This window comes from Lepisma saccharinum, chromosome 4 (assembly GCF_977018435.1).
Source record: "Lepisma saccharinum chromosome 4, izLepSacc3.1, whole genome shotgun sequence".
Taxonomy (NCBI): Eukaryota; Metazoa; Arthropoda; class Insecta; order Zygentoma; family Lepismatidae; genus Lepisma; species Lepisma saccharinum.
In genome coordinates this window covers 44977306-44990516 of record NC_139232.1, presented here as the reverse complement: position 1 = coordinate 44990516, position 13211 = coordinate 44977306, and the positions used below count along the sequence as shown (strand labels likewise).

General features: G+C 38.7%; 1 protein-coding gene across 3 annotated transcripts in view; it reads right to left on the bottom strand.

Moving 5' to 3' along the window:
- Positions 1–13211, bottom strand: part of LOC145987139 (sodium- and chloride-dependent glycine transporter 2-like) — a 123821-nt gene that overhangs the window by 13828 nt on the left and 96782 nt on the right. The window lies entirely within an intron of this gene.

Here is a 13211-nt window from a genome sequence, read left to right as displayed (position 1 = left end):
AGGCCCGTAGCTAGGCAGGGGCCAGGGGGGGCTGAGCCCCCCCTGGCGTTGTCGTCAGCCCCCCCTGGCATTGTCGTCAGCCCCCTGGTATTAGGTAAAACTATTGCATAATTTGTTTGCCGTGAAAAGTGAAAATGTAGAGTGTGGATATTATTTGCTCATAACTTGATAGAAGGATAATTTCACAGTACATGAAGAGCAGTTATCACATTTGTTCATCTTGTTTATAAACCGAAGTTTAAGTAACGGGAAGTATTTAGAAGGTTCTCCAAATTTCTTCCACAGGGGATCTATGCACCTTCGCTCCCCCTCTTTCGGCTTCCCCTTGTAGCAGGTCCTTTCCATCTGCATCAAAGGTCATCGGCTCCCAAGTTTTGCGAAGGGAAGTTTTATTGCCCGGTCGGGGGTGGAATATAAGGGCTTGCCCATGCCCTGTCGGGGAAAAATATTGACAAAGACACTTTGTTGAGTTCTTCATTCGTGTAAAGAAGGTTTTGCGTTTGCGCGGGTGTTATTGTGTTTCGTATCTTCGTAAAACTGATTCCTGTGATAGTGAGCGGTTTTAGTGACGAATAATATAACCATGTTTCGTCCTTGGTGTGTAGTATTGTGATATTTTAACGATTCCCCAGCACCATGGATAAATTCATAATTCGTAAAAAAACGTCTGAATCTTTGACCACGGTGACCACTGTACCTACTCTTTCCCCATCTACGGCTGCCTCCAATCAAGAAGAGGATTTCTTGCCTACAGAAGTAAAGGACATTTCCAAACCAGGTGAGGAAATTAAACAGCTAAAACTCAAACATTACCCCCGAAATGCTGATGGACGGTGTTTTCAAAGTGACTGGTTTAAAAGGTTCAAATGGTTAGAGTATTCACAATTTCTAGATGCAGCATTCTGCTATGCTTGTAGACAATATCGGCCTTTCGGGTGCAAAGAAGTGGCCTTTACATCTAAAGGTTTTAAGAACTGGAAGGCAGCTCTCGATAAAACCAAAGCAGGGCTAGTGAAACATGATGCGACACTTACACACATAGAAGCAATGTCAAGGTGGGCAGAAAAGCAAAACCGTTCGTTGGTGGGAAAATCTATTTCTACACTAGTCAACCAGAATGTTCTTGAAAAGAATCAATATTATATCAAGAGCATTGCTGAAGTTATTCAGTTCCTTGCAATAAACGAATTGCCTCTTAGGGGAACGTACCACTTAGAAGAACATGAGGAACAAAGCCTGTTTCGAAATCTTTTCGAGTTCACGCTTCGAAAAGATGAGAAACTGGCAGACTGTTTTAAGCAGGTGCCTAAAAACGCATCTTACTTGTCCCCTGAAATTCAAAAGGACATTATTGAAATAATGGCTGACATCGTACGTGAAAACATTGTTAGTGACATTAATAGTGCAGATGTTCCTTTGTATACTTTGCTTGAAGACGGTACACGAGATAAAAACAACAGAGAAAACGTAGCCATAGGAATCCGCTATGTAAAGAATGGGACAGTCATGGAATCAATTCTGTGCATAGAAACACTGTCAGCTTTTGATGCAGAGTCTTTTGCAGATCTAACACTAAATATTTTGCAGAAATATGGTTTGGATAGTGCGAAATTGCTCAGCCAGTGTTTTGACGGGGCTTCAGTTATGAGTGGGAAGAAAGGTGGTGTGCAAGCTTTAATCCAGCAACGGCTTGGGCATCTAATTCCTTACGTTCATTGTTTTAACCATCGGTTACATCTGGTAATTGTTAAATGTGTGGATGAAATTTCTCCAATTAAACACTTTTTCGAACAGAGTTCCATGTTGCACAATTTTCTAAAAAAGGGAAAAGTTGCCATTTTATACGAGGGGAGAAGTCTTTCGCGACTTTTAGAACAACGTTGGTCAGGACATTTAAAAATGGCGAGAACAATATTTGAAAACTACAGAGATATAATTCATGTTTTGCAGTTGGTGAAAAATGGAAATTTTAACGGGGATGACGTAGCAGCAAGTGTTGGTTTGCTTGTAGTTATTAGCAAACCTCAGTTTCGGTTTTGCTTAGTGTTCATGAAAAAGATCCTTGAAATATTAAGCCCAGTTGATAAAATGCTTCAAGCACGTAATGTTCATTTGGATGCTGGTAGAAAGATGATTGAAGCTGCCACAGAAACATTAAGGAGCATGCGTCAGGAAGATGTGTACGAAGGCATTCTGCAAGAAAGTAATGTACTGCTAGAAGAGGATGGAATTCATGAAGATATTGTTGAGCACCCCACAAGAAAGAGAAAACGAAATACACAGTTGCAAGACTTCGTTATCACTGACGTCCTAGGAGAGGAAAAGCTCACATCTCTCACACAAATATTCTACGAATGTTTAGATCTTGTGCTAACAGAAATAAATAGACGTTTTACCAATAACGACGACTTATTGGAGGCTATATCATCGGCTGAGTCCCTTCAATTTAGCAACATAGAATATTTATCAGCCTTTGGAATCACCATTCCGTCAAAAGAGGAACTAACTGTTGCCAATGCATATCTCAAGAAACTGGATTCCCCTGATACTTTTAAAGAACTGTACAAAACTAGAATGGCCTACGAAGACACTTATGCTCTATTTGCTGGCATAAGAACTTTTGCATGCAGTACAGCGTTGTGTGAATCCACTTTCTCTGTGTTAACCTGCATCAATAGCCCTCAGAGACTGTCAATGTGCAGCAAGCGCCTGGCAAATCTTGTTTTTCTGGCATTTGAGAAGAAACGAGCATCGAACATAGATATGTCGAGACTGCTTCACAGGTTCAACAACATGAAGAATCGCCGACTCCAACTTTTTTAAGGCAGAGGTATGTACTGTAGTCACTATTATTGAATATTGTGCATTTTTCATATGCTAACTAACTAACTAACTAACTCTCTAGCCTTCTTAAACCCGAAGGTTCATGGCTGCAGCAACACAGGCCTTCCATCTTTCCATCTTGAGCAAGATCTATATACTCTTTTCCATCCCTACCGATTTCCCTTAGGTCCATCTCAACGTTGTCCCTCCATCTTCGTCTTGGCCTTCCTACAGGTCTCTTACCATCAGGTTTCCCAACAAGAATCCCGTAAACTCCTCTTTCCTCTCCCATTCGTGCCACATGGCCTGCCCACCTAAGTCTTCTTGATTTAATTATTCTAATAATATCTGGACATGAATACAAATTATGTAGTTCTAAATTATGTAACCTTCTCCACTCACCTGTCTCCTCATCCCTTTTAGGTCCAAAGATTTTCCTAAGGATCTTATTTTCAAATACTCTCAATTTATGTTCCTCTTTCAATGTAAGGGACCAAGTTTCACACCCATATAATACTACAGGCAAAATTACTGTTTTGTATATTTTAACTTTTAGTTTCTTAGATATTAAACGAGAAGACAAAAGTTTATGAAGAGAGAAGTAACATGCATTTTTCATATGGGATACAAATATTTGTGTAATCAAAAGTGTATGAAGTGTTTAGTAAGGAATGAGGTCAGTAGCATTCAATTAACACTTCGAGAAATGACCGTGTTTTAGAAGATATTGAAAAAGAGGATATTATTTGTATTATATTTCTATTTCTTTAATGATTTATATTAACTTAATGACCCCCTTAACACACACAAAACAGCTTACCTTTATTTAATGTGAAACGTTTTTTTTAAAAAAGTCACCTGATAAACCGTGAGCCCCCCCTGATAAACCGTGAGCCCCCCCTAGAGATCAATTCTAGCTACGGGCCTGAATACATAGCAACTGATTTTAATTTGAATGCAGTAGCCTGTCAAGTGGTCGGCAGTTTTTGGTTAATTTGAAATGCCAGAAAATTAATTATGTATCAACAGTGTTTTTGGATGGGAAATAAAGTTAAAAAAACTCTCAACTTAATGATAAGATAGAAAAATCTAATTTTGCACACCACTGCCATACTCAGGATCTATTTTTTTTGGAGGGACCGGAATTGTAAAGCTAGATATTACATAGCTGCATTCTGGGAGGGGGTTGGATACAGTTTATATTCAAAGATATAATTTTTTATTTTCATTTTAAAAATTGTTCAATTGAAAAAATGATAATCGGGTGTTGTTTGAAGAGGAGTTTGCTGATTTTCTAAAATGCGTGAAGCACACCAAATATTCCTACTGCAGTTGTCTTAACCAAAACTTGTTTGTGCGTTTAACTGATTTAGTTATTGTTTTATACACAGAGCCGTAGACAGTGAAAATAGAATTTGGTGTTTCATGCACCAAATTCTACTCCTATACTTAGATTATTGCATAGTCGAAATTTTCTGGGTTGTATCTAGAGTGCAAATATCACTTGCTGCGACAAGTTACATTATTTATTTTTCTGTTGTATGTGATTATTACAGTGCATTACTATGTAGTATATTTAGTAAAATTATTACAGTACAATGAATAGACAATACAGTAGTATTTCTGATAGAATGTCATCAAAATGACGTGCCTGAAGGAAGAAATTGCACAAGCGAAGTACTGTGAATAGGCAGGATGACAAATAAATTAGAAGCAAAATTTGTGCAATTTTGCCATTGCGACGCTCGATTTGTGGGGTGTCGTGATGCATTTTCCTGTTGAAGAAGCACTTTTTGGGCTGTTTGGGAAAGTGGTGTATTCACTTTATGAACTGCAGCATTATCTCCTGAAATTTTACTAAAAATATTCAAACAACCCTCGTATAGTAGTATACTAACACTACAGTACCGCAAGGCCAGGAACTGGCACGGAGACCATCTTTACAGCAGTGACCCTCTGTTGCGGCATTTAACTACGAAGGAACTCGTGGTCAAACCACCAATTATGCCCACTTCTTGGAAAAGAAGTTACGTTAAAATTCCCCCTCCCCAAAGCAGCCAGTAGGGAAACAGTATTTTGTCAACATAACCATTCTGCACTGTGATTGCACACTGGTTAGTATGGTGACTCCACTGTAAGAATTATATTTTTAAAACTGATGTTATTAATCGACATCAAGGATATTGTTCATCTGTTGTAATGCAACAGGCGACCTTCGTGGCAGACTGGTTAGCACAGTGCACTACGATGGCAGGGGTCCTGGGTTCGAATCCTGGGCTGGGCCATGGTGTTCTTTGTAAAGTGTCCCTTCATCAATTTCATCTTATCACCACTCATTCTCATTGTCACGTTCAGCCAAAAGTGGAAGAAAAGCTACAGTAAATAAAAATGAAATCAAATCGTAATGCAGCTGTAGTATCATCCTTGAAAATCATATTATCAAGAAGTCAAACAGGAATAATTACGAGTGAAGCAAGCAGGAAAATTTTTATATCTATTTCTTTGCAAACTTACAAAAATATTTAATTTGGCCTCAATACTTTCACAGGGTGCCAAAAACGAAAAGGGTGCATCACTAAGAAATGAGGGTGGAAAAGTGAGACAATATCAAGTAAATGGTAAGACAATCAAAAACTTTTAATTACTTTTTCGTATATAATATCACAAAGTGTGAATCATGAAAATTATCTACCGTTATCTCTAAAAAACAATACATGTTTTCGGGAGAGGTCACTTCCAGACCACTGTTCCCACATGTTTCGATCTGCCCTTGCTCAGTGGGAGTAGGATTACAAGCGAAGCGATGAAGAAAATTTGTAGGGTATTTATATCGAAACTTGCAATAATACTAATACTAGTTAATATTGTCACAAGGGGCCGTGACCTTTACTCCTTGCAAATTTTCCTCGTTTTGCTCCTTAAGCACCCACTTTGCCTCCGAGCTTTTTGCGCCCCTTTACCTTTCCCATAACTAATGATGTGTCTAAAATCACTCATCCTTGTTATCCTAATGTGGCAGAAAAGTGACGTAAAATAACAAATATTTACCAGTAGACTTCTTGTGTAGTAATTGGTGGTATATTTTACTTCACTACGTTTTCATGTATCAGATGTTTGCTTTAGGAGTGAAGGAGCAAGGTTGGATGGTTATGAGTAGGGCCCAGGACTTTATGTTATAACATATTTTTCATTTGGCTTCGGATCTAATATTGGGGCAAAATCTTTACATATCTGATGAAAATCAGCCGAAATAGACAAACTTGACAAATCATATTTTGATATATTTCACCAATTTCGCATTTTTACAACATATTTCTTCAATTTTTGTTGTAATAAGACATATTTCTGTATAATTTCATATTTCTCTAGCACATAATCGGTTATTTTATAATTTTTTTCTTCGTAGCTTTAGCACAACGGATAGTTCATATTGTCGATGGCAGGATATGAAAATTACGGAGGAAGAAAGGTGCCGTCTTTTCTTAGTACAGAACCCCACTTTCTTTATTCCGCCAACAATTGATAGCCATGCAAACATTATTGAGGAAAAATGTTCTCTCTCATTGTTGCATGGGAAGTAAACAAGTTTTGTTCTCATTTCTTTGCCTTTTTAGCTTTTCACAAAAATCAGTCAAAAGTAAAAATAACATTCAGTACATTACAGCCCCTACTCTACTCTATCGGGCATGGGAGAAATTCGAGAGTACTTTTGTGCATATTTTTGGCTTTACTGGAAATATTTCTGCATTTTTCTGACAAATTTGTAATTTTTCATATATATTTTCCAATTTATATGACATAATTACATACGTATTTCACAGTTTTATAGGACATAAAGTCCCAGGCCCTAGTTACAAGTTATGGCCCCACAGCTATCACGTTAGCGAATAATTCAGAGTAAAATTCACTTGATAGCATGCAACTTCCAAATGGTATAGAATAATGACAGCCTAAATAATGACCATCATATGCATTTTATACCAAAGGTGCTAAATATTGACCCCCCCCCCCCCCCGAACTTGAATAAAGTTCAATTCTCCCTTACTTAAGAAATTCTGTGTCAATCTAAGACTTAACATTGATATCCATTATTTGGATATCTCCCCCCCCCCTCGAGTCCCCCTCAATAGAATGATCTATTCCCTTTTTGGTAGAATTCCATGATAATGTCAAGAGTTTTATTGAGTTCCTTCCCCGTCCCAAAAAAATCAATGCTTAATCTCCCTACAATATTTTGCCTGATAATTTAAAACTTGATCAGAATTGAGCACTGTCACACCCAAATAATACTTATTACCCATCCCTTAGCAGTATATTAGCATACGAAGTGATTATTTATTACATGTTAACGAAGTTGAACTTCTGTCCAATGCTGAAATTTTTATTCAGTCAAATTTCCATCACAAGAAAAGCAAATTAAAAAATCCCCCCCCAATGCATACACAAACTTGCCCATAGGCACCCCTGAACAGAGAAAAAACTCCAGTATTTTGAGAAAATTGGAATATGACAGATTGTTGACATTTAAATGTGAAATAATTTCTATCAAACAATCACTGGTGAGGTTTTTCCAATATTTCTGCCATTACGTAGTAATTCTATGCTGATATTCATAAAAAAAAAAAAAGGGACATTTTGGCATCTCATTTTACATTCTAAGAAACTCAGGACAGACTAAAATAGAGGCTGTCCCGGCTAATATTGGGCGTCTGGTCACCTTACAATAATGGAGACAAAGAGAGAGCATTATTGGTAACATATTTACCAATTTTGCATGAGGAAATTAATTCTGAAGCTTGCTTATCTATTTCTGTATTCATTGTTAATGCAAATAACATATTAAACCTCTATTTCACAAAGAAACTTCTAATGTGTGTACACAATCTTATCAAAGATTGTATACACACACACACACACAATCTTATCAAAGATTGTATACACACACACACACACACAATCTTTGATAAGATTGTGTACACACACACACGTGTGCATACATACATATAGGCTGTTTTTAGTATGTTGAAAAATCTGCACAATATATTTCCATTATTACATATGCTTACAGCTTATTCTGTGCCCCTCCAAAAAACAAATTCTGGATGTGGCCATGAGCTCTGCTGGAAGGTGGAACCGTCACTGATGTAGTTGACCTATTTACAACTGTTATTCATGTAGCAGTGAACCCTGTCCTTGCAGGAAAACTAGCATTTCGCAGAACTTCCGAGCTTTACACATAAGGATTGTGATATGACCAAAGGTCTGAACTTTTCAACACTTATTTCCATGTCAACTTCTATCCATTGTTCTCCCTTGCAACATTGCTAAATGTAAGGTTATTCTGTTCCTCCTCTCTCACAATGCTTGCCACTACATGTGATGAAGTGAAGAGTCTATTGTAATTTCTCCCAGCTGACTGTGCCCTAGGGCTGGATAATATCAACACAATGTTTTTTCCAGAAAACAGTGTTTAACCTCCTCTGCATTATCCTGAACAGATGTTTCTCAGATGGCATTTTTCCTAACCCTTGAAAGCACCACACTCATTCACAAGTGTGGTAACAAACCTTGTTTCTTACCAACCAATTTCATTCCATCATTTGTGAAAAAATAATGAAAGACAGGTTCTATGAATTTGTTTCACTATACATGACCTCAAATAAACATGCTTTTCTTTCTGTTAGCTCCTGTATTACAAGCCTTTTTTTCTCTCTCCCTCTCTTGCATTCTATTTGAAAAAAAATATTAAAAAAATCACAATTACATATATACGCTTTGATCTGTCCAAAAGTTTCGATGGTGTTAGTCATCATCTTCTGATTCACAAATTATGCAATAGATTTAATATTAATGGCAGTTTTCTAACCCTGATCACAGACTACCTTAGCGACCATTCATCTATGACCTTGCAGACAATCTCCCTGCACCTTGTAACAATTATATGCTTTTTTCAGATATGTGTAAAGTTTTTAGAGAAATCTCCACTTCCATTGGTACTCATCTTCCTCAGAATGACAATTTTTACTTCTTTGGGTCTGATGTGGAACTTTACATGAAATCCTGAAAAATGCACTTCTCTCACCCTTTCTCTCAAAAAGGGTTAAGGTCACCTTACTCCATCCCTGGTAATAACGTCAAAGTACGAGGGGCGTTTACAAATGATTTAGACTAATGACACGTACCATGTCGTGGATGGTCCGGGCTCCCAGGTTGGGTTTCAGCCCTTTCCACATATTCTCCCTGAAGAGCGATGCAACGTTGCCACCTCTCCGGTAGCTTTCGTATGGCCGCACTATACCAATCCCTTGGGGTGTCACGTACCCAGTCTCTGACAGCTGGGCGTCATTGCCCGGAAATCTGACACCACGTAGGGGCTCTTCATTTCATTGGAGGGTGTAGTCACTTGGTGCGAGGTCTGGTGAGTAAGGAGGATGTGCCAACACACACTGATCTCAGCTTATCCTCAGTTCGGTGGCTAGTATGCATACGAGCATTGTCATGAAACAACAGGACGTTCTTCACCCACTTTCCCTTGTGATACTGCTGTATCCGGCGACACAACTTCTGTAGAGAAACACAATACACATCGCTTTTGATGCTAATGTTCGGTGGGAGTCAATCCACCAAGAGGATGCCATGTTGTCCACCTCTGCCCGTGATGATCACACTCCACAATCTGTCAGTGACACCATGCAGTTTGCCCATAAAATGGCATGATAGGCACACTACTCCTGACTAGGGATGGCCAAACGGATCCGGATCTGAAAAATCCTGATTCATTCGGATCCGGATCCGAGAGATCTGGATCCGGGTCTGAAAGTATCATATCTGGATCCAGATCCGAAAGTTCCGGGTTCGAAAGTTTCGGATCCAGAACTATCTCAATCCCATTATAATATTACCACACCTTAAAAGGTATTATAATCTTCGATTACAAAGAAATTTTTCATTTGTTCGTCCTACAAGAATTTTTTCAAGTGTTGTTCCTAAAATACATTGCTATGCATATGCTAACACACTCGTGCACAAAAATAATCTTACTTGTTTAACATAAAATGTCAGAGGGGATTTTGTAAATGCCATTGAAACAAATATGTATTCATTCGAATGTATTGGAAATGAAAACACACATAAATGTGAGACATTCCATTCCAGGATGAAACCTTTAACACACATAAGAAGATAGAAATGTTATACAAAAATTATACAATTGTTCTAGTTACAGCTTTACCAATTAAAATAAAACATTATAATATATGCAGTGTTATATAATTACAAAGTGTAAGACTAACAAGGGAGGTTATCTAAGTGTCCCCCTCCGATTTCCACGAAACTTGGCAGGCGTATAGTTGGGCCCAAAGGAAGAAATACGTGTTTTTTTTTGTTTCAGCTAATAAACAGTTTTAGGGTTAAAACCCCCTCAAATGTCAAGATCAGGACAAATTGAAGTGAGGATCTGACCCCTGTGTCCCTCCGATTTCCATGAAACTTGGCAGGTGTATAGTGGGGCCCAGTGGAAGAAATACGTGTTTTTTTTTGTTTCAGCTAAAAAACGGTTTTAGGGGGCAAAACCCCCTCAAATGTCAATATGAGGACAAATTGAAGTCAGGATCTGACCCCTGTGTCCCCCTCCGTTTTCCATGATACTTGGCAGGTGTGTGTATAAACGGGCCCAAAGGACGAAATACGTGTTTTTTTTGTTTCAGCTGAAAAATGGTTTTAGGGGGCAAAACCCCCTCAAATGTCATGATGAGGACAAATTGAAGTGAGGATCTGCCCTCTGTGTCGCTCCGATTTCCATGAAACTTGGCAGGTGTATAGTGGGGCCCAATGGAAGAAATACGTGTTTTTTTGTTTTTTTTTGTTTCAGCTAAAAAACTGTTTTACAGGGCAAAACCCACTCAATTGTCAAGATGAGGACAAATTTAAGTGGGCATTGAACCTCTGTGTCCCCCTCCGATTTCCATGAAGCTTGGCAGGTGTATAGTGGGGCCCAATGGAAGAAATACGTGTTTTTTTGTTTTAGCTAAAAAAAAAACGGTTTTAGGGGGCAAAACCCCTTCAAATGTCAAGATGAGGACAAATTGAAGTGAGGATTTGGTTTGGTTTGAGGTTTTAAGTCCACTTTATGCACAGTAAGGCTAATCGGGACTGGACCTACAGTTTAAAGTGGGATCCGAACCACTTGTGCCTCCACCGGGTATCGAACCCGGGACCCCTTGATTACAAGGCAATGACGCTACCACTGCGCCATGGAGGAGGCCCAAATTGAAGTGAGGATCTGACCCCTGTGTCCCCCTCTGATTTTCATGATACTTGGCAGGTGTGTGTATAAACGGGCCCAAATGAAGAAATACGTGTTTTTTTTTGTTTCGGCTAAAAGACTGTTTTAGGGGGCAACCCCCCTCAAATGTCAATATGAGGACAAATTTAAGTGGGCATTTGACCTATGTGTCCCCCTCCGATTTCCATGAAACTTGGCAGGTGTATAGTGGGGCCCAAAGGAAGAAATACGTGTTTCAGCTAAAAAACTGTTTTACAGGGCAAAACCCACTCAATTGTCAAGATGAGGACAAATTGAAGTGGGGATCTGACCCCTGTCCCCCCCCCCCCCCGATTTCCATGAAACTTGCCAGGTGTGTGTATAAAAGGGCCTAAATGAAGAACTACGTGTTTCTTTTTGTTTCGGCTAAAAAATCTGTTCTAGGGGGCAACCTCCCCTCAAATGTCAAGATGAGGACAAATTGATGTGGGGATCATCTGACCCCTGTGTCCCCCTCTGATTCCCATGAAATTTGACAGGTGTATACAGAGGCCCTATGCCCCCTGTTTCTTATTATGCCATATTTACGTGGTTTCGGGGTCAGATCCCCACTTCAATTTCTCCTCATGTTGACATTTGAGGAGTGGGGGCTCTATACACCTGCCAAGTTTCATGGAAATCAGAGGGGGAGACTTAGACCTCCCTTGTAAGTGTATTAATTAATTTCAAATCGCGCACACACACCATATATATATGTGTGTGTATTAGCAGGTAACAAAGTGGTATAAGCACATTCTTACTTTCCAAAGAAGCGCATGTGGGATGGCAAAACGGATCCGGATCTGAAAATTCCAGATCCAGATCCAAAAGTACCAGATCCGGATCCCAAAGTTTTGGATCTGGATCCGAAAATTCTGGATCTGGATCCGAAAGTTCTGGATCTGGATCTGAAAGTACCAGATCCAGATCCGAAAGTACCAGATCCAAAAAATTCTGGATCCAAACCCGAAAGTTCTGGATCTGGATCTGAAAATTCTGGATCTGGATCCGAAAGTTCTGGATCCAGATCCGAAAGTACCGGATCCACGGATCCGGAACCAACCGGATCCGGATTTCGGATCCGCTAGGATCCGGATCTGGCCATCCCTACTCCTGACATCTACCGGCCTCGCGCATCATTATTCACTCTTCAAGGTCGACTCTTTCAGACTACTGTGTGGTCCGCAGCATGTCCCACTCAGCTCTTTAGAAGTGATTTTGCTTTCCACCTTTTCTTAGCTGTAACTCGTTACAGGATTCCTTCCGTACAATTTTCAACAATGCATCTCTTGTCATTTCTAATTTTACAGACTCCCTATTGGCACCATTTGTTGAATGAATTCAATTATCTATGCAAAAATTGTCAATACACTCCTTCAGGAATTCCACGCACAAACCTCCTTCACACAGAAAAACCTAGACTGCAAATACTAAAAAAAAAAAGTTATCTTTTCTACACACTTCCCACCCAATATAATACCCTCTCATAAAATATTGATATATTTTCCTCAGAGTGTGCCTTGCATTCTTCCATCACAACAAATGTTGCATATTTTTGTAATCTTCTTTGCATTGTTCACAATTTCTGTGTAAAATGGCCATTTGTGCTGTATCTGAATTTTCATCAATAAATAAATAAAAATTGATCCATTTCTAATCTTGTCCTAACCATTATGAAACTCTTTTGTTAATATTTATTTTACTGTAGCATTGTTGCAAGCACACATGATATTACTGGCTGTGTGTCTCAGTTCACAATAGACGAATGAATTTTATTTGTAATCTTCCTTAATGTTGATCAAACTTATACGTATTAAGTTTTAAGCTTGATGATGTGTTTTGTATCTACCAATGTCCCATCCTTGAATATTGTGAGTGTCCATTCATCAATTTAATCACATCATCAATCATCCCCATCTTCGCAAATTAGCCAAAGGTGTCAAAAAAAAGTGAAGTAAAATAAAGCAAATTAATCAATGAATGTCAATATTTTTAAAGTTGTTGATTTCGATTTGTTTTTGTTATGTAGGAAGATTGATTTAAAATGTCTTGTGTCAAAAAGTTGCAAATGAGTTTGTATCAGATT